We start from the raw sequence: 27,908 nt of genomic DNA, 5'->3' as shown, positions 1-27,908 counted from the left end.
GCCTCCTTGGACGCTAAAAAGGCATTTGACTTTGTTGAATGGCCCTACCTCTTGGGTGTGTTGCGTTGTTTCGGTTTTGGCCCTAAATACTTGCGTTGGTTGGAGCTACTCTACCGTCACCCTGTGGCCCAAGTCTGCACCAATGGTACTACCTCTGCGGTGTTCCCGCTGGGCAGTGGGACGAGGCAGGGGGCCCCCTGTTGCCAGGGCTTTTTGCCCTGGCACTGGAGCCATTGGCTATCCTACTCCGTAATTGCGGGGATGTTCGGGGTTGGCCCCCTTGAGGAGGTGTCACTGTACGCAATGACGCCCTCCTGTACCTTGCTGAAGCGGCCTCCTCCTTGCAGGCAGCCCTGGCCATCTTTGAGACTTAGGGTAGGTTTCCGAATCAATTGGGGTAAGTCCGTGCTCTTTCTGCTGGACCCTGATTCCAGGTCCCTGGCGGCTCCCATCCCCCCTGCTGTGGGTGGAGGAATTTAAATACCTTGGGGTTAGGGTTACTAGGGATCTCGGGACATACTTTTATAATAATGTGCTACCAATTTTGAATCGTCTGCATGACCGCTGTGCTGACTGGGCCACCCTACCTCTGAATGTCCTGGGCTGCATCAACATTATTAAAATTATTTTTTTACCTAAATTCCTTTATGTTTTTCACAACTCCCCTTTGTGGATCCCTAACGCCTTTTTTTGGGACTTGGAGGGCTGTGTTGGCTCCTTTACTTGGGCTGGGGTGCAGCCCCGCTTGGCTCGATCAACTCTGCAACTCCCAGTTACCTCGGGGGGCCTGGCGCTCCCTAACTTTAAACTGTATTTTTGAGCGGCTATGTTGGTCAACTTTCGGCGCGATATGCCTGGAGGCGGCTTGCCTGGGCTCCCTGGCTGGGCTCAGCAATCTGGCCTACCGTGGCTCGGGTACGTATCCTTCCCTGCCTCTCCCCACTAGAGCGACGCTTCGGGTTTGGACGGCAGCTAGGCTGCGTTTTCTCAAACCTAACATCTGGTCCCCCTACCACCCTCTGTGGGGCAACCCCTCACTGCCACACCTGTGGATGCTTCCCGATCTGCAGCTGTGGGCTTGGTGTGGTATACAACGGCTTCGGGATATCATGCCTCTTGTGACGCTCCGTACACTTCTGGACCTGAAATGCTCGTTCAACTTGCCCCAATGGATAGGCTTCCGTTATCTGCAGTTGCAACATGCGGTCAGGGCCCAGTTCCCTGTCACTCCTGTTCTACAGACTGACGGCTTGGAGGATGTGCTGGCGCAGGCTGAATTACCTAAGCCGCTCTCAGCCATTTATGCTACCCTGCTGACAACGGACTCACCTGCGCTGGAGCGACTCTGGCAGCGGTGGTCCATGGACATACCTGACCTGGATAGGGAGGACTGCTTGGGGAAATGTTCCAAATGGGTGATAGCGTCTAGGGATAAACTCATCCAAACTAAGTTCCTCCATCCATAGGGTGTATTTCACCCCCAGAGGCTGCACAGAATGTACCCTGCCAGGTCATCTACTTGCCCTAAATGTCTTACTGCAGAGGGTTCGTACTTTCACATGTTCTGGACATGCCCATGGGTGGCTGAGTTCTGGGGGTCTGTGTTTGATATCCTTAATAGCTAGCCGCTCTATGTCACCTGCGCCCCTGAGCTGGCGCTCCTAGGCATTCCAGATACTGTTAAATGGTCTAAGTATGCTCGCTTACCGATTTCACTGCTACTCTACTATGCTAAGAAGGAGATTGTCCTTCGCTGGGTCTCTCCTCCCCCCTCCATGACAGCCTCCTGGGAGGCCCTGGTTAACGGGGCCCTCCTGATGTACAAACTCACCTATATCAATAGAAATTGCCCCCAGAAGTATGAGAAAATCTGGCAACCCTGGTTGGACTCTTAATATTACTTTTGCGTTATTTCTATTGCCTTGTCTGCCCAATTTTCTTGTTTGCTGCTCATGATCTCTCTCTTGTATTTTATGCTATTTAGAGAGCCCCCCCCCCCCGACTGATTGGTTTTCTACCAGTACACCTGTCGCCCCCCCCCCCCCCCGACTGATTGGTTTTCTACCAGTACACCTGTCGCCCCCCCATGTGATGATGTACACTGGCCACACTTTATTGTTGGATTCTGTATTTTTTTGCCTGGTTTTCAATAAAGAGCAACCTTGTTTGTGAAAAAAAAAAAGTCAGTAAGGGCTCTTTCACACGGCCGCTCCATGTGAGAGCTCCGCTGCGGTCCTTTTTTTTTTTTTTTCCACGGAGCGGATGATATGCGGACATAATGTAAGTCTATGGGGATTGCGGATGTCAGCGGATGACACCGCTGACATCCGATTTTCCTTCCTTTCCGTTTTTTGAACGGAACAAAAATAGGGTTTTGTTCAGTTCCAAAAAACGGAACAGAACTGACAGGAAGAAAATCGGATGTCAGCGGATGGTATTCCACTGACATCCGCAATGCCATTGACTTACATTATGTCCGCAAATCATCCGCAAAAAAATAGGATGATTTGCGGACATACGGAGCGGCCGTGTGAAAGGGCCCTTAGGGGTCCGATCTGTCTGCCACAATGTTGCAGTCCCGCGAAAAAAATAAATAAATAAATCGCAAATTGCCGCCATTGCTATAAAAAAAACACAATAAAAATTACAAATCTTTCCCATAGTTGGTAGACGCAATAACTTTTGCGCAAACCAATCAAAATACACTTATTGCAATTTTTTTTTGTACCAAAAATATGTAGCAGAATACAAATTGGCCTAAAATGTTAAAAAATTTAGATTTTTAATTATTATTTTTTTTTTGGTGGGAGGGGGGATGTTATATAGCAGAATGTGAACATTTTTTTTTTTTCAAAATTGTCGCTCTTTTTTTTGTTTATAGCGCAAAAAATAAAAATCGCACAGGTGATCAAATACCACCAAAATAAATCTATATTTGTGGGGAAAAAAGGACATCAATTTTATTTGGGTACAGCTTCGCACGACCGCGCAATTGTCCATTAAAATAACGCAATGCCGAATTGCAAAATATGGCCTGGTCATTAAGGGGGAAAATCCTTCCGGTCTTAAAGTGGTTAAGAGGTTAAACTGCCCCCACTTACAGACGGAAGTTCATTCCTTTGATGTAAAAGAAGGAAATGATACATTGTAACACATTGTGTTTATAGTTATCTCCAGGCTTTAACAATGTTAATAAACATTTGCTTGAGGCTTTTTTTTTTTGACAGCTGTGAGTGAGCAGAGAACAGCTCGAATCAAGGACATACCGTTTTAAGATCGTGGGGGGGGGGGGGGGGGGGGGTGCATCGAGATTGCGTTTTTTGAAGGATTAATCGTGCAGCTCTAACATACACACACATTGCGGTATGCAAATGATTTCCCGGAGTTATGGAGATGAAGCTCATTTTTTTTTTTAGCCCTTTTTTTCTTAAATGCGGTCCGAGCTGCTCATTAGCTGGTACATTTACGTCATTTCGCGGGACAGAGCCGACCTGCCGCCGTAAAACTACAGCAACTGGCCGGCAAGTGGTTAAACATGTAAACAAAAAGTTCCAAGAAAAGGTCAGGTCTTCTCAAGTGGTTATAAATGACCACAATTCAAATGGTGGGAAAAAAAAGTATCCGTTCTATGGAAGAAGCAGACCCCTCCAACCCCTATTGAGTTGTATGCTAGAAGTAAAAGATGTGGAAGTTATGGAATCTCTCACGGCTCGTCTCACTGATACGGCTGAGAGACATAACGCAATCTGGGAGCCTTGGTATTCTTGAGAGGATTCCCCACGAGTCTTTACAATTTTACTTGTTCATGGAAAAGCATGCTCCACTAGCCCGGGAGTGATGAAGGAAGGACTTATTTTTCTTACTTTCTTGACCTTTCTCCTTCTCTCTCTCTATTATTACCTTTTTGTGACGGTGTTCACCGTCACTGGGAGTGAGGGACAGATACTTGTGGGGAAGCTGAGAGAATGGTTTGGATGGTTTCAGATGGGACAGTAATATTTCTCAGCAATATCTCTCAGGAAATGTATGAAGATGAATGGTTTGACTTTTCAGATTGCTAGAATATTGCAGGAGTGTCTCATAGACCCTTGCTAGATAGTGAGGTGGGTGGGGTTTGTTATTGGTAAGTACCTGTATCCCATTGTTCTATTGTTTCTGTCTGCCTTAAGATAAACTTATTATGGGATGTATATGTGTATGTGGATTGGCTGCTAAGAGGGAGTGGGATTGTGCCACAGTGTATATCTCTTTGTGCATGTGTTTAAATAAACAGTTTGAGTTCTACTTCACCGTCAATCTAGAATCCTGTCTCTTATTGGGGGAATCTGCTACAAGGGATTGCTATTCTCTTCATACTCGGATAATCACTAAGCTCTTGTAAGAGCTTGTTCCTGTTCCTGTGCCTGCTTCACCTCTGGGGAAAGAGAGGTTCACCCACTGAAACCTGGAGCCTTGTCGTAGGTCCTGGATGGGTAGGCTACGACGAGACCCCAACCAAGGTGCGGCGGTTCGTGGGGTCTGAGTTAGTTATGGTGTCTGGTGGAGTGCTTCGAGCCCTCGGGAAGCACTAGGAGCATCCGTCAATGGAGGTACCCAGTCAGGGTGCCGGTTGATCCGTTACACTTTTATCCCCTTTATTTCTATTATTGGAGGCTGTTTAATGTTCCTGTGCGTGGCTTTGTGCCCTAGAAGTATCTTTTACCCAGGGGAGGACTGGGCCAGGGGGCAGGGGGAAATTGCCCCCCAAAACGGCTGCATCGCTTGTGCTACAGACATGCTGAAAGGATTCCTGGTGAAGTAAAAAAGTCCCCACTGCTGACCTACTGAGTGCAGGATGAAGACAAGGACATAGCGCAGGCCTCCCCCCCCCCCCCTTCATGGATGGTGCAAACTGTGTCTGAGCAGAGGCCGGTTCCATGCCCCACTGAAGACTCTCCTCCCCTAGGCAGCCCCGACCAAGCTGTCCCAGGTCCCCCCAACTGCCCGCTGCTGGTCAGGTCGCTGTGCCATGGGCCTCTTGTTTGTAGTTGCCCCCTGGGCCAAAAATTGCCAGTCAGCTCCTGCTTTTACCTAGCGTGCCCCCTTTCAATGCAGACTGACCACAGCGTGCCCCCTTTCAATGCAGACTGACCACAGCATGCCCCCATCAATGCAGTGTGACCACAGCGTGCCCCCTTTCAATAAAGACTGACCACTGCGTGCCCCCTATTAATAAAGACTGACCACAGCGTGCCCCCATCAATGCAGAGTGACCACTGCGTGCCCCCTTTCAATGCAGACTGACCACTGCGTGCCCCTTTCAGTGCAGACAGACCACAGCGTGCCCCCTTTCAGTGCAGAATGACCACAGTGTGCCCCCTTTCAATGCAGACTGACCACAGCGTGCCCCCTTTCAATGTAGACTGACCACAGCGTGCCCCCTTTCAATGCAGATTGACCACAGCGTGCCCCCTTTCAATGCAGAAAGCCAGTGCACTTAGCTGCAGTGGCGGCTTCTCCTCGAGTCCTCCCGCCTGCTCCTCGACCAATGGCATGTGTTCGCCTTTTGGCCAAACAGGAAGCGGGTCTTGGACCCGCTTCCTGATTGGCTAGGAGGAGGATCCGTGTGACAATAGTGAATTTTCATTCGCTATTGTCACACAAATGGGTGGGCTCAGGGCGCACTGCTCTGCGTCCCGGGTCCACCCTTTTCTGAAGCTTTTCTGTGACTCACACTGTCAGGACGGAGCCATCGGCTCCTTCTGACAGCTCCGCTGGCATACACAGGCTCAGCGGCACGGGCAATGATTGTGCGGGCTGCAGGTTCCCCACCTCTGCATTAGGGGGTTAAAACAGGCGGTGAGGAAGCAACATATTGCCTTTTCACCGCCTGTCAAATGCCTCTGAAAAGCCATATGAGTATGGATCGCTTTTCAGAGGAATAGCATATACATATACATATATATACATACATGCATTTCCCAGTTGATGTGTCCCACAAAGCTGACAGGCATCACCCCCAGCTGATATGTGTTACCCACACACAGCCCCCCTCATATAACAAGCAACCCACACACAGATAATGACTCATGAGCACCGCACACACCGCACTCCACAGTTGACAAGCTCCCCACTCAGAGCACCTCCCCAGGAATGGTGCCCGCACACACAACGCCTCCCAGATGACAAGCACACCACACATTGCTTCCTAGATGATAAGTGTCCCCCACACAACTGGCATGTACCCTTAAATAAGCACACACACGTACATACAGTATATCCATACACATATAAACACACAAACATACATACATGCACACACATACATATAGATACACATATGCACACACATATAAACACATACACATACATACATATACATACACACACATACACACACAAACATACATACAGAAAGCCTTTTTACAGTAAAAACGGCAGAAAGGACTGTACCTTCCTGTAACTTCCTGCCGGGTATTGCACTGTAGGGGGAGGCAGAGAGCACAGCACACACTGCTTTCACTTTCCATTCTTTCTAATGTGATCACGATCACCTCTCTCGGGAGGATCGGGGGAGCTCCGGTCTCAGCTGCGGTTGCCGCTCCTCCTCTCTATACATACAGGGGGCCCTCTCAGGCCCCCTGCAGCATGGGGCCCGGTCGCCGTGGCGACCCCTGCGACCCCTGTATGTCCACCCCTGATAAAGGGGGTGCCGTGTAGAGGACCCTGAAGAATAGGGACAAAGGGGGGTACCAGGAAGGGCCCTGAAGAGTGTTCTGCATTACAGTACAGTTCATCTAAATACTTCTTCACTGCTTAGTAAAGGTGAAGCATCGGCCTTGCCGCATTCAGTTATAATATTCAGCAGTCCCAGAAAACTGTGCATAGTTATTCAAGTTGGAGTATCCCCCTCATCCCTTCTCCTATCCAAGTTCTCAAACAAAAAAAAACAAAACTCCTAGACTGTTTCTTGACTGAGCCAAGCACTTTGAAAATGCTAAACTGTGGTGTTTTTGCTATGGGTAACCCAGGGGAATCCGTAACCAGCAGCTCCCATGGGAGTAGTGATACATATATAAATATAGAAAGACATAAAGTTGATGGAGAAGATAAAATTCCTCTTTACATTTTCATCTCAGTTGTTACTAAAGAAAGGAAATGTTCTAAAAAAAAAAAAAAACACAAGATTTCTTCCAATGGTCCCACTTTGACATTATGGGTAAGCCCCATCTTAAGCCTCGTACACACGATAAGAAATTCGGCCGGGAAATTTCGGCCGACGACCGATCTGCCGATTTTCGGCTTGTTAGTATGGGGCTTTCGACAGCCGACTCCGACTTTTTGGCTGACAAAATCCTGGTGTGCAGGCATTCAAATTTTTGTCCTCCGTCAAAACACGTCCGATTTTCGTCTCATCAGTACAGATTTCGATGGGGAAAAATCTTATGAGCAAGACTAGGCATGCTCAGAGATGAAAGAACACAAAGAAAGCAATCCAACACATGACATCACTTCTGAAGTAGAATTCTATCGTACGGGAAAATTCATGTCCAGTCTAGAGCACATTCCAACCAACAGACACCACTCTGAACAAAAGACGGACGACCGGTCGGCGGAAATTCGTTGCGTGTGTACGAGGCTTTAGACCTATGTAACCACACCCATTCCTAACAAGCCACACCCAAGCTTATGTCCCTCTTTCATCTCTTTGGAAGAAGTTGGGCCTCTGGAGGTCCTGGGACAATTCATATACCCCAGCCCACCTATGTCCCTTCCGATTGGGTGGATTCATTTCATAAGGTCTCTGACATTATATAGACCTTTGAACATAGACTCCGTCTTGTCCTTCTACATGTATTATTTGAAGGACAAAGCTGGTATACATGCAGGACTTTTCATAACCATGAAGAAGTGTCTATATTGAGCTTTTTACAGAATGTTAGCTAACGAGAGGAGTCGTGATATAGTTTCTATTTGATTAAGAGACCAGCAGGAAGGTACCTTCTACTGTAATTTACATGGTTTACTCACCATATAAAGAATTATGGAAAGCGTCTACACTTCTGTATATATGTAGAGTACACAGCCCCAAGGCCAAGCTTTTAGAAGGCCAAATGCCATCTACAGACCGTCTCTCTCCATTCCATGTGCTAAAGAATGCTAAATCAAGCAGCTGAGCTAATTACTCAAGAATCTCCAAGTCAACTTTGATGCCAATACTCACCAGCTGACATGAATGTAGTCTATCTCTACTCCCACTGAATCTGCTGACATGAAGTGGTCCAATATCCCATTAAAGCACACACAGCCAGGCACACAACATTTTCTTCTCTCACACTGCCTCAATAAAACAGTATGGGGGTATCTATACTCTCAGAATGTTCATGTATATTGATATGTAACTATTTGCATTAATGTTTTTATAGACAATAACGATACCTCTATTGAATTCTTTTGCCCCTGAGGAAGCTCTATATAGCGAAACATGTCGGGCAAGGATCCAAAATGGAGGCACCAATAGCCCCATAACCATGTAAAGAGGACCGAATTTGTCAAATAAGTCTGTGAAATGTCACCAAGTTGGTTATATATATGTTGTCTTTTTTGTATACATGTTTTGTAATGTTAACTTGGAGAAATATGCATGTTCAAATTTTAGAATCCAATAAAAATTGTTAATTTTTTATAGATATGTGTCCATATATCTCTGAGTACGATACCAGAAAAAGTCCCCTTTAGCCCAATTCTTTTCCGACATCCTCTATTGGAAGTTGGTATCTCTCTATGTGATTTGGGATGTAGGTATCAAGGAACTTTAATCTATACATTAGAGCACAATCAATTATAAAAGTATGGGGGTATCGTTTGTATTTGTATTGCTCATATAAAACTTGGATAGGTATGGGGGAGGCATGGGATACCCCAAGGGAACTGAAGTAACTGGGGACTCTTCTCTCTGTCCCGGAAGAGGACTCACACTAAGTCTCCACTTGCTAGGAGAAATACTACAGTTGCTTCGGGGTAGACCTGGGAACTGCATGCAGTCTCTGGGGCATAGAACATCGGTCAGTACTCACAGGCCTCAGGATCAGCAGCTGCTACCTTCTGATATTCACTGAGTGGGGGAAACGCAAACTCATGATACCACCAACCACTGGACCTTCTTCCATCCACCTTCAATCTGGCATCCTCCAGAGTGCTTGTCCAGACCAAAGAAGAAACAGGAAACTCTAGACTTTAAGGAATAGCCCCTCACAGTAAATGATCTCACAGCAGCATCCCACCAGACTGCCCAGAGGGGCAGAACCCCTCAGATAGGTGTAGCACCCTCTAGTGTACAAAGCTGGTAGGGAAACAGTAGCTTAAGTGAGTATGGGTGATTGCTGTGGGTTCAAATGTAAGTCAGACTCTGGCACCGCCCCCTGGTTCTAGAAACTACCTGAAAGTTCTGGAAGCTAGTAAGCAGAGGTGAGGGGGCAGTTATCTGAATATTTATGATAATCTGATCAATCCCCAGGCCAGTGGCCTGGCAAGGTAGTTAGATAGGCTTATAAATATGGAAGAGCCTGGCCAGCAGGGGGTTGTTGTTGGGTGGAAGATAGAGTGTTGAGGCTGGAGTTGTGAGGCCTGTTAGGGGACCCCAGAGCTGCCCCCAGGTCAAAGCTGAGGAGAGAGGAAGTGAAGCTGCAGAGGGATCTCCCTTATCTGCCATATCATCCAGGAAACACCCTGTCGAGCGAGCAAAGATCTGTCCAACAAAAGGACTGAACAGCAGTCTATGCAAGCAGCAGGATTCAAGGGGACAGTATAAGTATCTCTACCTATCATCCCCTGGGCCAATAAGGGAGAAGGTATTTTCTACAAGGTGAAATGGAGCTCCTGCATATAGTGAAGGCTTTGCTATTCCCACTAAGGGGGCATAGAGCTCCTGTAAGAAGATATTTGCTATGGATCCATTAAGGACTGACATTATTCTGGAGGGAGTACAGTCTATGATCCATTTTGCTGCAAGTGTACATAGAGAAGGTGCCCTCCAAGTTGTTACTGAATTTAGTTTTGGGCATCCCACCATAACCACTCATCCCAATCTAAAATCCAGAGGCCCTTTGGGGGGGGGGGGGGGAGTGATACACAGGGGACTCCTCTAGCAAGGCTCTCCCAAGATCCATCGTATAGGCAGACCGATCAGCATAGAAGGATAAATTGTTCATGGCGGGTGGAAGGCCTGTGCCTTTCCTCACCAAGGACATGAATTTCTCCTTTACAGTGTAGAAATGTATACAAGCAATAGTATCCCTGGGTAGGGAGGCTGCAATGTGTTTCTGCTTAGGCAGCCTATGTATCTGGTCAATTGCCATGTCGCACAAGGGGACATCAGGAAGTGCTTCTTGCATTAATGATGTGAGGAATTCTGCCAACTCTTGGGGCTTGACCGTCTCAGGGATCCCCCTAATTTTAATATTGTTGCGTCTTGACCGGTCCTCAAGATCAGCAACTTTAGCCTTAAGCCATGTAATATCATCCTCATGTTCGTTGTGGGCATCTACCATATTGTTAAATGTATCAGCAAATTCGCCCACCTTGGTCTCAATATGTTCCACTCTGTAGTCAACTGCTGTGACTGCTTTATTACATTGAGACATGAGTTGAAGCATGTCTGCATGAATAGAGCTTCGCAGGGATAACATCGTGTCTTTCAATAAAGAGTCCATGACAGGTTGGCCTGTTGTGGGAAATGAGGAAATGGTATCATGAAATTCCAGGGTGTCATCTGCATTATCCCCAGGGGCCATATTGCTTTCATTAAGCTGTAGTTTTGATTTTGGATTTGGCAGGGCTTGCACATGCAGAGCGGGGAGTAGAAGCTGCTTGCACCCTGTCCTGTATGTCTGAGGCTTCCCCTGTATCCTGATGAGTCCCTGTATGCTGATTGATCGTGGGGGATGTGTGTATGGGGAGCGTGGCGCTGCTTGTAAAGGCTCCAGTGCCATTTTGGCTGAGCGGCCCACCTGCAGGCTGGAAGAAATTAAGGAGCTTACCGGGCTTAGTTTTCCCCTTTCTCTTCACCGGCACTTGCGCTTGACGTCCAGGCATCTTGGGAGGTAAGTCTTGTGACTGTCGGGTGACCCCCTGTGAGATAAATCGCTCCGGGATGACTGCTTGGCGAGGAGATGTGCAGCTAAGCTTCCGTCTCACTCGCCGGCCGGCTCCGCCCCCTGGCTCTCCCAAGATCCAAAGACCCTCTGCTCTGAGGCGTCAAGCCATACACCTCTGCAGGGACTGCCTGGGTTTCCATAAATATTCAGAACTGGCATTTGTAGGTTTATACTCTTTTCTTATCCATTGACTCGTTTTTCATTCAGTACTTCAAAAAACATTTCCACAGTAGAAGCCTCAGAGATGCTCAGTAGCAATCAGTAAGTGGAGACCCAATGGTCAGCAGTGGAGGAAGATGGGAAGATCTTTTAAATAGAATCTGTCACTAATGAAAGTTTGACAAAAGATGTATTGGTGGAGTGATGGAACAAAGGGGAGGTAAAGCTCCAACTCTTGGAACCAGTACCCTGTTGGATAGGGTATCCCGGGCAGTTTCCAGGAAAATTATTTTCTATACCCTATGGACAAAGTTTGACAAAAGACATTTGTACAACGCTGGACTTAGGGAAAGGAAAAATTAAGCTTAAAAAGACAAAATTAAGCTTAAAATCCAACTCTTGAAGGCAGCTGTCAACCAGGGTATCCCTGGGGGTCCTCAAGGTAGTCCCAAAAGTTCTGCTCCGTGGTGAAGGGGAGTGTTCCAGAGGAAAGCATGTAAAGATGAGAGTAAATGAGTCCAGTAAAAGATTTTTTTTTTTTTTGACAGGTCAGAAAAAAAAAAAAAAGTCAACATATTTTGGGGGGACAAAACTCAAACTTTATCAGGGCTAAATGGATCAAGTAGCCTATAATGCAAATAAGAAGATCCGAGATATTGTTTTTCGGTTGTGTGTTCATTTTTGTAGATCCTCTTGTTATCATGTCACTTAGCCATGATGAAGGAGTTTTGAGCGCATGAAACGCACCGAATCTTCCAACTTCAGGCACTTCCACCAATGCACCCAGACTGCAAACCCACCCTGCCTGTTCTGGTCCCTGTCAAGGGGGTGTACCACCTCCAGACATGGCCTTCCCCAGGCACAGAAGGAGAAAGGGAACCAAGCCACCTTCTTCACATACCAAGGAGGGATCGTGTAGGGCAGTCTAGCAGAGAACCCTACCAGCTGCTCACAGGGGAGCCAGGCAGGTAAGAATGTGGGCGAAAGAAAAGGACAGCCTGAGAAACAGAGGCCTCCCTCACCCAGGTCATGCTTCTCCTCTGGCCAGAGGAAACACAAGTTCAGCAGGAGGACTTACTTTAAAGTACTTTATGTGATGCGATTCCTGTTCCTGTAGAAGATTCTATATCTCATGGACTGTTCTAGAAGAGGATTTTGGAAATATGGTTTGCTGATCATGTGTTCATTATCATAGATCCTCTTGCTATCTTGTCTCCTAGCCCTGATGAAGGAGTTTTGAGCCACTAAAGCCCCGTACACGCGATAAGAAATATCGGAAGGGAAATTTCGTCCGACGACCGATCTGACGATTTTCGGATTGTTAGTATGGTGCTTTTGACAGCCGACTCCGACTTTTCGGCTGACAAAATCCTGACGTGCAGGCTATAAAATTTTTGTTTTCCGTAATACAACATCCAATTTTCGTCTCATTAGTACAGATTTCGACGGAAAAAAATCTTGAGTGCAAGACTGGGCATGCTCAGAGAAGAAAGAACACATACAAAGCAATCCAACACATGACATCACTTCTGAAGTAGAATTCTGTTGTACGGGAAAATTCGTATGAAAAAAATCTCTTCACTTTCCACATCAGAATAGCATGCCACAAAAAACGGACGACAGATCGTTCGATAATCTGATCGTGTGTACGGGGCTTAAGTATGCATTGAATTTATCTTCCAACTTTATGTAAAATAAACTTTAACTGGACCTGATCTAGGTTTGCAGCTTTCTCTTTCTCTTTAGCTCCAGGGCAAGGTGAAAGGTTCTCTTGATAGGCCCTTCATCCTTCAATACTTACCTTTGCCAAGCTCTCCACATTACTCCTTTTGTCCAGAACTTCCAGTTGTGGGAGAAAAAGGGGGTGTAGGGGGGTAGCCACCTCCCCTTCCTGGGATGATGCAATAATTGGGAGATTGAAACTCTAGCAATCTCTAGAGATGAGGGAACACTGGTGCTTTCATTCACCCTCACCATCTAGTCTTCCTTCCTAACACCTGACTGGATAGTCAGCTGGCCAATAAAGGGATTAAAGCAATAGGTGAGCATGTGTCATACCAATGGTGCAACACGTCAACAACAAAACAATGAACAACCTTCTCCTATTGGCTGTTGCAAACTATATTAAAAGTCCATCTTTCGGACCATTTTTGATGTCACACTCATGTAACATGGTCAGAATCCACTGCCCCTGAGCCCTAGACCATGCTCACTTACTGAATCTCCAGGTCCTTCTCCCCGCAGGCTCCTGACTTTTTTACACTTTGGCACTGCTGTGCGTGACTCTGCCCACACAACCACATCATCTATGAAGAGACTACAAGTCCTATCAACCACTACAGCGGAGGGACTCTAGTTCTCAATGGAACACAAGTGCAGTGTTGTCTTTGCAGTCCATTGACATCTCCTACAGCCCGTAACTAAAGGCTTGGAATCTTATTATTTTCCATCAGCCCCATAGTAAAAGCACAACTCATGTCTGAGCCCATGTGCCTCTACAGCCACCACCAGGGTGCCTATGAAGAAAGGATGTCTTCTTATCATTACCTCTATAGGTTTTAGTAGCAGAACAAAGTGTCCATGAAGCCATCATGAAACCATGAAACAGCCGTGGCTACTAGATTGATAGGATGATATGATGTCTCAACATTCTTGAACTTGATTTTAGATGAATGATATTACAATATTGTACACATTATTTTGAAATATACTTGCTGGATCCTGATGGAGATGCCATAGCGAAACGCGTTGATCCATCAGTGAACCTGGATGCACACCTCCCCCTTGGAGAGATGTGCTAAATTATGTTCAATAACTGTAATTATCCCTGTTTTTAGAATGATGTTATAACTAATAAAATTGATATTTTTATATATTTTGTGTTTCTGCAGTGAATATGTGGCACAATTAAATCCCCTGCCATCCAAACATGCTTGTTTATTCCCCTTCTATTCCACGTCCCCCTATCCTTTGCTTCACCTGCATGTCTGGACTTACTGTATTCTTCGATAACTTTTGTGCAAACCAATCAGTATACACTTATTGGGATTTTTTTATTAAAAATATGTAGCAGAATACATATTGGCCTAAAAGTATGAAAAAAAAAAATGATTTTAAATTTCTTTATTTTTTGGGGGGGGGGGGGGGGTGGGATTTTATATAGCAGAAAGCAAAAATTTTTTTTTTTTTTTTCAGAATTGTGGTTTGTTTTTTTTTATAGCGGGGAAAAAAAAATTGCACAGGTGATCAAATACCACCAAAAGAACGCTCTATTTGTGGGGGGGGGGGGGGGGGGGGGGAAGGACATTAATTGTATTTAGATACAGTGTCGCACAACCGTGCAATTGTGCATTAATATAACGCAGTGCCGAATCGCAAAAAATGGCCTGGACATTAACCACTTGCCGACCGCCGCCCGACTATATACGGCGGCGGTCAGCCCCTCCCCGGCAAAGTGACGTACCGGTACGTCACTAGCCTGGGAGCAAATAGGGGGCGAGCGCTCGTATCCAAAGAAGCCGGCGCGTGTGACTGGTGGACCCGATGTCCGCCGGTCACTCGCAATCGTCGGGTAGAGAGGGAGAAAGGCAGGCGGCTAATGTAAACAAAGCCGCCTGTCATTCTCCCCTGTGTAAAAGCACAGATCATACGGTCCTGCTATGTAGGACTGTTGATCTCTGCTTTTACACACAAAGCCACATCCAATCACAGTAAGAAACACGCCCCTAGGGACACCCCTTCCCTCCCATTGTCATTTTTACAGTAACAGTGCATATGTATAGCACTGATTACTGCAGTAATGTCACTGGTACCCCCAAAAGTGTCAAAAATGTCAGTCAAGGGTCCGATCTGTCCGCCCCAATGTCGCAATACCGCAAAAAAAATAAAAAAATCGCAGATCGCCGCCATTACTCGTTAAAAAAAAAAAACAATAAAAATTACAAAAATCTTTCCCTTAGTTAGTAAACGCAATAACTTTTGCGCAAACCAATCAAAATACGCTTTTTGCGATTTTTTTTTACCAAACATATGTAGCAGAAAACAAATTGGCCTAAAATGTTAAAAAATTTAGATTTTTACATTTTTTTTTTGTGGTGAATTTCATATAAAAAAATGTGAAAAATATTGTTATTTTTTTCAAAATTGTCGCTCTTTTTTTGTTTATAGCGCATGATCAAAAAATCGCACAGGTGATCAAATACCACCAAAAGAAAGCTCTGTTTGTGGGAAAAAAAGAACGTCAATTTCATTTGGGTACAGCATCGCACGACCGCGCAATTGTCCGTTAAAGTCACGCAGTCCTGAATCGCAAAATACCCCCTGGTCAGGTAAAATCTTCCGGGGCTTAAGTGGTTAAAGTGTAACCTATGGATAGCAAACTTTCTGTTTGTCACCGTTGTACGGGCATTCACAATTTTAAAGTGTGACATGTTTGGTATCTGGTAAAATTCTGATTGTTACACTTGTAACAATCCTTCCTCCCCCTGATTGTTACAAATAAAAAGCATCAGAAAAAGGCCTAGAGGTCAAGTGGATAATAATAATAGTACAGCAAATAATAATAACACCACAGCAAATATTATTATTAATAATAATAATAATAATAATAATAATAATAAGGCAAATACTACTAAAGCAAATAATAATAATCTATTTAATAATAATATTCTATTTTTAAAGCTTTGACAAATTACACCATAACATTTACAACATGCTACCAGGGAAATCACCAGTTAACCAGCCAATAAAATGAAAGAACATAAAAATCCAACACTAAGGCTCCATGTACACGGGACGTTGTTAAAAGTCCCTTTGAATGCTGGAATTTTTAGGACGTTTGAAACGTCCGTTCAGTCGCGTTTGTACCCGCGTTTAGTGGGCGTTTAGCAGCGTTTGCGGGAGTTTGCGTTTAGAAGCGTTCCTAGAGGTCATAAAAATTATTCCCCTTTAAAATGGAAAAACGCGAACGCTAAACGCGGGTCATCGCATTCAGACGCGTTCGGACGCGTTCAGATGCGTTCGGACGCGTTTATGCGTTTGAAACGCCGGGAAACACACGTTCGAACGCAAATAATTGCGTTCTAAAAACAGTCCCTGAACGCAACTGCCAGCAAATGACTGTAAACGACCTGGTGTACATGGACAGATAAGATAAAATGTAGATGGGTTCAGGGGCTTCTGAAAAAAACGCCCAACTGCTCCTAAACGGCCATTTCCAGCGTCCCGTGTACATGGAGCCTTAAAGTAACCAATGTATATCATGACCAGGGCCTGACTGGCCAACCGGGATACCGGGAAATTTCTCAGTAGGCCAGCAAATCCCCCTGCCCTGGGGCTGGCTGAACATCAGTGCCATCTGTAAAAAAAAATGGCTGCGGCCGGCCTGACATGTGCACTGTGCATGCGCCGACGCTGCTCAGGAAAGCCTGTACACGCTCGGATATTCTCGGGCAGACAGTGCATGCGCAGTAACGTGATGCCGCCGGGCGCCATTTTTAAATGTAAGGTGCCTCACCGATGGGTAAGCAAGACCCCCTCCGCAGTCCTGCATTTCCTCAGGAGATGCAGTGCTGCGGGCATGGTACAAGAGATTCTCCTGTACCATGCCCGCTGCACTGCATCTCCTGCACCATGCCCGCAGCACTGCATCTCCTGCACCATGTCCGCACAGCCTCTGACATCTCCTGTACCATGTCCGCACAGCCTCTGACATCTCCTGTACCATGTCCGCACAGCCTCTGACATCTCCTGTACCATGTCCGCACAGCCTCTGACATCTCCTGTACCATGTCCGCACAGCCTCTGACATCTCCTGTACCATGTCCGCACAGCCTCTGACCATCTCCTGTACCATGTCCGCACAGCCTTTCACATCTCCTGTACCCTGTCCGCAGCCTCTGACATCTCCTGTACTATGCCCGCAGCCCCTACATCTCCTGTACCATGTCTCCACAGCCTCTGACATCTCCTGCACCATGCCCACAGCCTCTGACATCTCCTGTACAATGTCTCCACAGCCTCTGAAATCTCCTGCACCATGCCCGCAGCCCCTGCATCTCCTATACCATGTCTCCACAGCCTCTGACATCTCCTGCACGATGCCCACAGCCTCTGACATCTCCTGTAGAATGTCTCCACAGCCTCTGACATCTCCTGTACTATGTCTCCACAGCCTCTGACATCTCCTGTACAATGTCTCCACAGCCTCTGACATCTCCTGTACAATGTCTCCACAGCCTCTGACATCTCCTGTACCATGTCCTCACAGCCCCTGACATCTCCTGTACAATGTCTCCACAGCCTCTGATATTTCCTGTACCATGTCTCCACAGCCCCTGACATCCTCTGTACCATGTCCGCACAGCCTCTGACATCTCCTGTACCATGTCCGCACAGCCTCTGACATCTCCTGTACCATGTCCGCACAGCCTCTGACATTCTCCTGTACCATGTCCGCACAGCCTCTGACATCTCCTGTACCATGCCCGCAGCCCCTACATCTCCTGTACCATATCTCCACAGCCTTTGACATCTCCTGCACCATGCCCGCAGCCCCTGCATCTCCTGTACCATGTCTCCACAGCCTCTGCCATCTCCTGCACCATGCCCACAGCCTCTGACATCTCCTGCACCATGTCCGCACAGCCTCTGACATCTCCTGTACCATGTCCGCACAGCCTCTGACATCTCCTGCACCATGTCCGCACAGCCTCTGACATCTCCTGCACCATGTCCTCACAACCTCTGTCATCTCCTGCACCAAGCCCGCAGCCCCTGCATCTCCTGCACCATGCCCGCAGCCCCTGCATCTCTCCCTGCATCTCCTGCACCATGCCCGCAGCCCCTTACATATCCTCCTGTACCATGCCCACAGCCCCTTACATGTTCTCCTGTACCATGCCCACAGCCCCTGACATGTCCTCCTGTACCATGTCCACAGCCCCTGCATCTCCTGCATCATACCCACAGCCCCTGCATCTCCTGTACCATGCCCACAGCCTCTGACATCTCCTGGACCATGCCCGCAGCCTCTGACATCTCCTGGACCATGCCCGCAGCCTCTGACATCTCCTGGACCATGCCCACAGCCTCTGACATCTCTTGCACCATGCCCGCAGCCCCTGACATCTCTTGCACCATGCCCGCAGCCTCCGACATCTCATGGACTATGCCCGCAGCCTCCGACATCTCCTGGACCATGCCCGCAGCCCCTGACATCTCCTGGACCATGCCCGCAGCCCCTGACATCTCCTGGACCATGCCCGCAGCCCCTGACATCTCCTGGACCATGCCCGCAGCCTCTGACATCTCCTGCACCATGCCCGCAGCCCCTGACATCTCCTGCATCATGCCCGCAGCCCCTGACATCTCCTGGACCATGCCCGCAGCCTCTGACATCTCCTGGACCATGCCTGCAGCCTCTGACATCTCCTGCATCATGCCCACAGTCCCTGCATCTCCTGAATCATGCCCGCAGTCCCTGCATCTCCTGTACCATGTCCGCAGTCCCTGTATCTCCTGTACCATGCCCACACAGCCTATGCACCATCTCCGCAGCCTCTGCCATCACCTGTACCATGTCCACACTTTTACCACTCTTAGCTGGAATTTGCAGACATATATATATATATATATATATATATATATATATATATATATAAGCCCTATATGCTTTCATATCTGTCATATACAATACACAAAATGCATGGTTTTCCCTTTTATGAACAAGAAAATAATGGCGTTATGCTGTTGGGCCGGTATAATAATGCTATGGGGCTGGTATGAAATCATTTACAGGGCTGAATTTTATTCCCAGTCCGGCCCTGACCATGACCCCACATCAGCTCTGGATGGTTTAATATGGAATACGGCACAGAGGGATCCTCTTTATATAACAATCAAATTGCGGGATCCCTCCAGGTTCGGAGTATCAGGTAACATTACCTGTCTGTGATTTACGTGTCTCTGGTAGCAGACATCTCCATCCCCCTCTTCCTGGATGTGACGGCAGAACTCTCACCTGTGTCCCCTGCTAGCCCCGCCCCTCTAACCTGTCTATTTCCTTACCACCTGTGCTGCTTCTCCCCTCCTCTTCACCTGATCCCTCACCTGTCCTACCTGTTACCTGTAGAGGAATCCCCGCCCCCTGAGCACTGATTGCAGTCACACCTGGAGGCACTGGCTGGGCTGCATTCTAGGGAATTTCTCAGCAGAGAGAAGACATTGATCAGATGAGACAGATCTGAGACAGATTTGCACAGGTGTGAGACAGATCTGGCACTGAAGATGGGACAGATTTTCACTCTAATTAAAGGGACCTTGTCTCCAAACTTAAAGTCCCATGCCAGGTGTATTCACACTTCTTTTATAACTCCTTACATGCTTATTTTACATGAAACTGGATTATCGTTTACCCAGAAGGATATTGATACACATTGATGCACTGTTGCTTTCTTCTCTGCATTATGCACATTCTTTTTCATGCACACATTTCATTTGTATTCTGTTTCTGTTATAATATTTGCTATATGTGGGTGTCTGCGGAATGCTGCGTGTTTTCAGGTGGTGCGGAAAAACACAGAACTTCATGTGCAAGACCGCATCGCACCGCACCCGGTGGGATCAAGAGAGGCAAGCTCCAGGATTTATAGATAGAGAGCCTGCAGATTTCCCCATTGTATAGATGGAGGGAGAGAGAGAGAGAGAGGGGATGGGAAAGAGGGGGGGGGGAGGGGAGAGAGAGGAGATAGGAGAGGGAGAAAAGGGGAAGGGGGATAAGGAAAGGGAGAGAGGGGGAGAGAGAGAGGGGGAAGGTAAATTGGGAGAAAGAAGGGGGGAGAGAGGGGGGGAGAGAGGGAGGGGTGAGGAGAGGAAAGTGATGGGAAGGGGAGGAGAGAGAGAAAGGGAAAGGGGGGAGAGGTGAGGGAGAGGAGAGAGAGGGAGGGGGAAGGGAGGGGAGGGGAGGAGAGAGGAGAGGAGAGGAGAGGAGAGAAAGAGGGAAGGAAGGGGAGGAGAGGAGAAGGGGGAAAGAGAGAAAGGGAGAGGAAGGGGGAGGAAGAAGAAAGGGGAGAGAGAAAGGGATGGATGGGGGGGCGAGGGAAGGAGAGGGTAAAGAGAGAGGAAAGGAGAGGGGCAAGAGAGAGAAGAGAGGGTGGGGAGGGAGACAGGAGAGAAAGAGGAAAGGAAGGGGAGGAGAGGAGAAGAGGGGGCGAGAGGAATGGAGAGGAAGGGGGAGGAAGAAGAAAGGGATCGGGGGAAGGAGAGGGTAAAAAGAGAGAGGAAAGGAGAGGGGGGAGAGGTGAGAGAGGGAGAGGAGAGGGGAAGGGGGGAGAGAGAGGGATGAGGGGAGGGCGAAGGAGAGGGAGGGGAGGAGGACAGAGAGGGAAGAGAGAGAGAGGGAGGGGAGAGGGAGGGTTAGGAGGGGGAGGTAAATGGGGAGGGGAGGGGAGGAGAAATTAGAGGGAGAGGAGGAGGAAAGAAAGAGTGGGGAGGCGGAGGAAAGAAGGAGAGGGAGGAGAGAGAGAAGGGGAGGGGAGGAGGAAGGAGAGAGAGAGAGGGAGGAGAAAGGAGAGGGAGGGGAGAGGGGAATGGAGAGGGAGAGGGGAGGACGTAAATAGGGAGGGCAGAGAGAGGGAGGAGAAGGGAGGGAGGGTGAACAGAGAGAGGGGGAGGGGAGAAGAGGAGATTGAGAGGGGAGGGGAGAGAAAGTTAAGAGAGGGGAAGAGGAGGGGAGAGAGAGAGAGTGGAATGTTAAGGGGGAGGGGGGAGGTAGGGGGAGTGGAGGAGAAGGAGATGGGGAGGAGGGAGAAAGTGATGGGAAGGGAGAGGGGAGAGGGAGGAGGGAGAAAGTGATGGGAGAAGTGGGAGGGGAGGGTGGACAGAGAGGGGGAGGGTAAAGGGGAGAGGAGAAAGGGAGGGGAAGGAGAGGAGAAAGAGGGGGGAGGAGAGAGAAAGATAAGGGAGGGGGAGAGGGGAGAGAGAAAGGGAGGGGGAGAGGAGAAAGAGAGGGAGGGAAGGGGGGAGAGACAGAGAGGGATGGAGACAAAAGGGGAAGAGGAAGAAAGGGGAGAGAGAGAAAGAGATGGGTGGAGGAGAGGGGAAAGGAGAGGGTGAAGAGAGAGAGGGAGGGAGAGGGGCAAGAAAGGGGGGGAAAGGAGAAAGAGAGGGAGGAGAGAGGGAGAGGAGAGGGGAAGGAGGGGAGAGAGAGAGGGAAGGTAAGATAGAGGGGGAATAGAAAGGGAGAGAGGGGGAGGGGAGAGAGAGAAGAGTGTGGTTGGGGAAGATTCGTCAATGACATCTCATTAAACATGGTAACGTAAAATGTGGTTTGACTTTTGTGAATGTTGTCCTGAGTAAAGCTGTGGTTGCCCCTGGTGGTCTTAGGTTGGCCATACAGGAATCATGGTTGAATGAAACAAAAAAAATGACCCGATTCCTTCAGCCACATACTTGATGTGGATGGGGAAATCCTCCGGCTGTGCTTTAGAGTTGTGACAGTGGCCGCCTTCATCAGAATCCACTGATCAGTGCTGCCAGCTACAGCCGGTGGCACTGATCGATCCGAAAAAAAAACAACAGGCTGCTTGTACAGAAGTTGATTGGTAGACCAACTTTCGTACAACCAAGGTGCCTATACATGGATCAAAAGTCGTCTGGTCCCTGCTGAACTGGGCGAATTTTCGATCCATGTATGGCCGGCTTTAATCTGGCCTTACACCAGCCTGCATTCTGAAACCAAGAGATCTCCCAGATTCCTCCACCCACGCTCACAGTGTGGATGGACAAACCTGTATCCTGACAGTCGGCTCCGGCTTTATACCTCATCCAGCCCTGAGCATCAAGGTGATGTGTGCGGTTTGCCATACATTATCTCATCACGCATGATCTGTGGTGCAGGGAATTTCACTATGACATCATACGTTTTAAATCGCACCCTAACGCACCTTGACGAATGTCAGCCATTTGTGTTTTGGAAAATGAAGATTGATGTTTTTTCTGTATAATGCAACACAACCTAATGCAGGAAAACGTGTTGCGTCCACCTATGTGCCTTTATTAGGACGCATGGTGTGACTGCGGCCTCAGCTTGCTGGCAGCTTTGGTGGATAAGAAGCATGGGTGATGTAATCTCTGGATGCAGCCTGCAATCTAATTACACCGTGTCCTCCGTCCCCGGGGACCGCAGGAGAGCGTGCGCGATGGGATAATATTAGTGATTGCCATCTACACATTCTGTGATGTCATCTGAGCGCACGGCTGCCAGAGACCCAATATCAGACCAATTTCTGAGTGGGGGGAGGGTTGCATCCATATTGATGCTGGGAGGACGGCGAGCTCTGATCACAAAAATTAGGATGAGACACAGAGGTGGCGGAGGCCCCCCGATTGGTGCCTTTCCTGCAGGTCAGACAGGCTCCGCCTTCTGCGCTGGATGTGTTGCTTTTCAGAGCAGTTTTAATTGCATTAATTTATTTATTTATTTTGGGGGGGGGGGGGTCACTTTATTCCAACTGCCTTTTCAGATACGACAACAAAGATTTACTTTCCAGGAATAAAAAGGAACACGGGGCCAGGGCAGAGACAAGGGGTGGGCAGGAGGGAAACTGGCCTGGGCACTGTGGTATCATGTGAGGTGGGGGCGCCACAAGGAGATTTTGGGGGAGGGGTTTAGTGTTGGAAGGGTGAATTTATGGGGCAGCAGAAGGTAAGTATTGTTCTAGGATGGGAAATAAGGGGGGTGCTAAGAGTAGTGATCTGGGGGGATTAGTGTTGGGGGGGGGGGATGTGTAATAGGAAGGAACATTTTAGGGGTAGGGGATTTGTGCTAGGAGGGGTGAATTCTTTTTTTTTTTTGGGGGGGGGTGCATTTTATTCCAAGTGCCTTTTCTGATACGACATCAAAGATTTACTTTCCAGGAATAAAAAAGAACATGGGGCCGGGGCCAGGGCCGGGACAAGGGGTTGGCAGGAAGGGAGGCTGCCCTGGGCACTATGGTATCATGTGAGGTGGGGGGGCGCCACGAGGAGATGGGGGGGATTAGTGTTGGAAGGGGGAATTTGGGGGGCAGCAGAAGGTAAGTATTGTTCTAGGGTGGGAAATAAGGGGGGGGGGTGCTAAGAGTAGTGATCTGGGGGGGGATTTGTGCTGGGAGGGGGGTGGGGGAGATATGTACTAGGCGGGGAAATTTTAGGGGTAGAGGATTTGTGCCAGGAGGGGTGAATTTTTTTTGGGAGGGGGGGGGCGTTTGAGCTGGGGGGATTTGGGGGTCGGGGGGGGTAAATATTCATGCTGAGAGGGGGGATTTTAGCAGGGTGGTTAGTTTGTATTTGGAGGAGGGGGCATTTATGCTTAGGGGTAAGCATGCATATTAGTGCTCAGTGTTTTTTTTTTTTTTTTGGGGAAGTTTTTCTGATGTAAAATATCTTTGGGGGGAAAGAAAAAAAATCCAAAAGTGTGAAAAGGGGGAACAAGGAGGATAAGCAGAACCTCCCCATTTTGGGAGGAGTTCCACTCCCCCCCCCCCAAAAAAAAAAACAAAAAACAAATGCATGCCAGGCATGTTGAGTCTGGAATAGATTTCAAGAGGAAGTCCCCTAGGAAATCCATACAAGATCTCTGGGGTCTGATACAGATTTTAAGGAGGTCTCCACACAAAAAATAGCATGAGGTCCCCCTAAAATTCCATAGCAGACCTTTAATCTGATCCATCGGCTTCTGCAGATCCTGCTCCTGCTTCCTCCGCTGCCAGCACCAGCTCCATGCACTCTGATGCTTTGAGATGCCGAGTTGGCAACCGTTGATAGCTATTTGGGCTTGCTGACCCACCATCCCAGACAGCGGCATACGTAAAGGGGGTGCAATTGTGGCCCAGCCCCATGCTCCAGGGGTCCCGTCCAGCCCCCCTGTACACCTGGATGGGAAGGGCGGTGGGGGGCAGCTGCATGTAGAGGAACTGAGCCCTCCATGTGGCCACTGAATGCCCGCTACTCCCCCTTCCCCCTCCTGCCGACATTCAGCAGCTGCAGGAAAGAAATGAAGGGCATTGTTTGCTCTCTATTCCACCCTTGCCATCTCCCTATCGCCTTCCTGCTACCCTGGGCCCCTGTGTATTCCCCTGGCCCCTCCTGCAGCGCTGCTGGGTTTCCTCCTCTCACCTCCCCCAGGCCGCTGTGGGGGATACTGTCATGATGAAGAGCGGGGAAGGAGCCGGTAAACATGTAATCCTTGTCTTAATGACTATTTTCATTTATAGTTGGGGCATAGCAAACTGTGATTACTATGCTTCAGTTTGTGAATGAACAGGGAGCCTCTGTACAGAGCTATTCCTGTTCATTAGTTTTGTGCAGAGGAGGCTTCAGAGATGGAGACTGAGGTGTCATCAATCTCCTTTCTGTGTCTCAAAGGTGAAACACCAGGGATTCTGATATCTCACCGAAGCCCCATCAATGGGGGTTCTAATTTAAAAAAGAGAAAAAAGAAAAATGTAAATAAATAAACACATAAAATAAAATGGTTAAAAAAACAAATAAATAAAATAAAAAACGACTGACACCAGTGGCGGAACTACCGGGGTCACAAAGGTTGCACTTGCGACCGGGCTCCGGCGTTCTGCCACAGTTGGAGGACCCCAGGACGACAGGAAAGGGGCCCGCTGCAGGACCATAATAAAGGGTTCCAGGGTGGGAGTAAAGGGGTCTGCATTAGTAGGAAGGGAACAGGGGGGGCCTTCATGATTTCTTGCACCGGGGCCCTGAAGGTTCTAGTTTCGCCTCTGATCTCAGAGCATGGGCACATGCTTCCCTGGTTTGAGGTTGCTACCCACATCAGAAGGCTCCACAGATCACGGGTTGAGCAACCCTGCAGTAGAGAAACAAAATTGAATGTGTTTCAAGGGTCATGAAACCCCTCTTCATCAGGAATGAGGCAGATCTCATTTGAGGTTGGGGAGGTTGGGTGTGATTTGGGTGAGTGAGCTGCATAGGTTGTGCGTAAGAGAAACTCAGGATAGAGATCCCACCACCAGAATCCCCAAGAGATGAAAAGGAAAGGGTGGTGACCCAACAAATCCTTCAAAAGTAGAGAAGAAGAGATATCGTGTTTTGGGGGGGCTTAGTGTTGACTATCGTTTCTCTACTGGTTGTGACCTCATTGTCAAGAAGAAAAGCCTATGTTCACTTTTGAACTGATATTTTGGCACTTGGTTTCTTCTGTCCACATACACTTCTCAAAATCAGGTGCATCCCACTCCTGTAGGACAATTCCATAAGAACAGGGGCTGACTGGCAACTTTTGGCCCATGAGGCAAGTACAAACCAGAGGCCCATGGTGCAGCGACTCGGCCACCCTCCCACTCTACCTCTTCCCGGCCTCCTCGTGACCTCCATTCCAGGCTGAAGCTCTGTTCTAGGTACTCTCTACCCATTGGCCGAATCTGGGTTCCCAACCTAGTCAGCAGGGGACAGTTGGGGGGAGCTGGGACAGCTCAGTCGGGGATGCCTGGGGGAGGAGAGTCTCAGGTGGGGCATGGAATCGGCCTCTGCTCAGACACAGTTTACACCATCCATGCTGGGGGGGCTGAGGCCTGCGCTCTGTCCTTGTCTTCATCCCGCACTCAGGAGGTCAGCAGTGGGGACTTTTTACTTCTCTTCACCAGGACTCCTTCAGGCATGTCTGTGGCAGAAGTGGTGCAGTCTTTTTACGGAGCCTCAGAGCGGCCCGGGGAGGCCCCCCTGCTCCCTGCCGCAGTCCTCCCCTGCATAAAAACCACTACTTACCTTAATCTGAAGAAAGCCAGGCAGCGGGTCCAGCACCACTTCTTTATTTCTTTTGATTGTTCCCCATTTCTAAGGAACTCTCAAATACCAGAATTTTTTTTTTTTTGTAAAAAAGAAAACAGAAAGATTTGTTTCCGAAGATCAGAAATTCTTGGTAGCAATCTTCCAGTTGGGAATTGTCCAACTACCCCCCCCCCAACCCCCCAGTCTGATCATCAATTTCATGGATGGATTTGCACATCTCCAGACATAATTTGTATCAGTAAATAACAAAGTGCCACAGATCAGTGACCCGGGGACGTAAGTGGAATAAAGTAATAATATAATGTAACTTTATTATATAATCAGATCGATCGGCTGATGCAAGATCCTGCTACTTCCATCAATAATGAGGCCGCTATCAGAGAGATAAACAAATACATTAAATCATAAAAATCCCACAATACCTCGGATTTATGCCGCTCGGATTCGGATGCATTCACAGCCATCTCATGTTTATGGGAACTTTTGTAATTTTAGGATGTTGCTTTGTATCCTTGTTGGAAAGGTTCTGTTTGCTAGAGACAGGGGAGGACTGGGCTCGGGGGCAGGGGGGCAATTGCCCCCTGGGCTGCTCTGATGCCCTATAAAAAGGCTGCACCACTTCTGCCATAGACATGGCTAAAGGATTCCTGGTGAAGAGAAGTAAAAAGTCCCCACTGCTGACCTACTGAGCCTACAGAAGCCGGTTCCATGCCCCACTGGAGACTCTCCTCCCTGGGCCAGTCCGACTGAGAAGTCCAAGCTCCCCCCAAACTGCCACAGTTGGAGGACCCCAGGACGACAGGAAAGGCGCGGACCAGGTCAGGAACCCAGATTTGGCCATTGGGTAGAGAGTACCTGGAGCGGAGCTTCAGCCTGGAATGGAGGTCAGGAGGAGGCCGGGAAGAGGGAGAGTGGGGGGGGGGGTGCAATGTGCTGCACCATGGGCCTCTGGACTGTATTTGCCCCCTGGGCCAAAAGTTGCCAGTCAGCCCCTGTTCTTATGGAATTGTCCTACATGAGTGGGATGCACCTGATTTTGATAAGTGTACGTGGACAGAAGAAACCAAGTGACTCTCCTCCCCAGGCCAGTCCAGGCCAAGCTGTACCAGCTCCCCCCAACCAGCCTCCGCTGGCCATGTCGGTAACCCGGATTCGGCTGGCGAGTAAAGAGTACCTGGAGCGGAACTTCAGCCTGGAATGGGGGTCATGAGGAGGCTGGGAAGAGGGAGAGTGGGAGGGGGGCCGAGTCGCTGCACCATGGGGCCTCTGGTTTGTACTTGCCCCCTGGGCCGAAAGTTGCCAGTCAGCCCCTGGCTAGAGAGGACATCACCTGTCTGCCACCTGATTGGAGAAGCAAACCCCTCGCATTTATGGGTGTGGCGCATGCTGTCTCAAAAACCTATAAAAATAAAACCTTGAAAATAATATTTTATTGCATTTTATTACAGGAAGACTCAGCAGGCCTTTTACAGTGCTTCTGGGTGGGGGTACCATTCTGCACTTTGTAGCCATCATGGAGAAACAAGATGTCACTTCAAAACCCAAAGAATGTCATCTTCCACTGTCCTGGGAATACATAGGTTGTGTTACCTTATACACTCACCGGCCACTTTATTAGGTACACCTGTTCAATTGCTTGGTAACACAAACTGCCAATCAGCCAATCACATGGAAGCAAATCAATACATTAAGGCATATAGACGTGGTGAAGGCAACTTGCTAAAGTTCTAACCGAGCATCAGAATGGGGAAAAAGGGGGATTTAAGTGACTGTGAGCGTGGCATGGTTGTTGGTGGCAGACGGGCTGGTCTGAGA

The 27,908-nt window shown here is 48.3% G+C and overlaps 1 protein-coding gene across 1 annotated transcript in view; it reads right to left on the bottom strand.

The window, feature by feature from the left end:
• The window catches only part of LOC309554219 (nucleotidyltransferase MB21D2-like), a 41,957-nt gene extending 22,649 nt beyond the window's left edge, over positions 1 to 19,308 (bottom strand). The window contains exon 1 of the mRNA XM_082255852.1: positions 19,239 to 19,308. The gene's annotated coding sequence lies outside the window, so the exon portion shown is untranslated. The remainder of the gene's footprint in view (positions 1 to 19,238) is intronic.
• Between the last annotated feature and the right edge of the window lie 8,600 nt (positions 19,309 to 27,908).

This window comes from Pelophylax lessonae (assembly GCF_965119305.1).
Source record: "Pelophylax lessonae genome assembly, chromosome: 4".
Taxonomy (NCBI): Eukaryota; Metazoa; Chordata; class Amphibia; order Anura; family Ranidae; genus Pelophylax; species Pelophylax lessonae.
The sequence above is the reverse complement of the archived record's forward strand: the minus strand, read 5'-3'. Positions and strand labels throughout refer to the sequence as shown.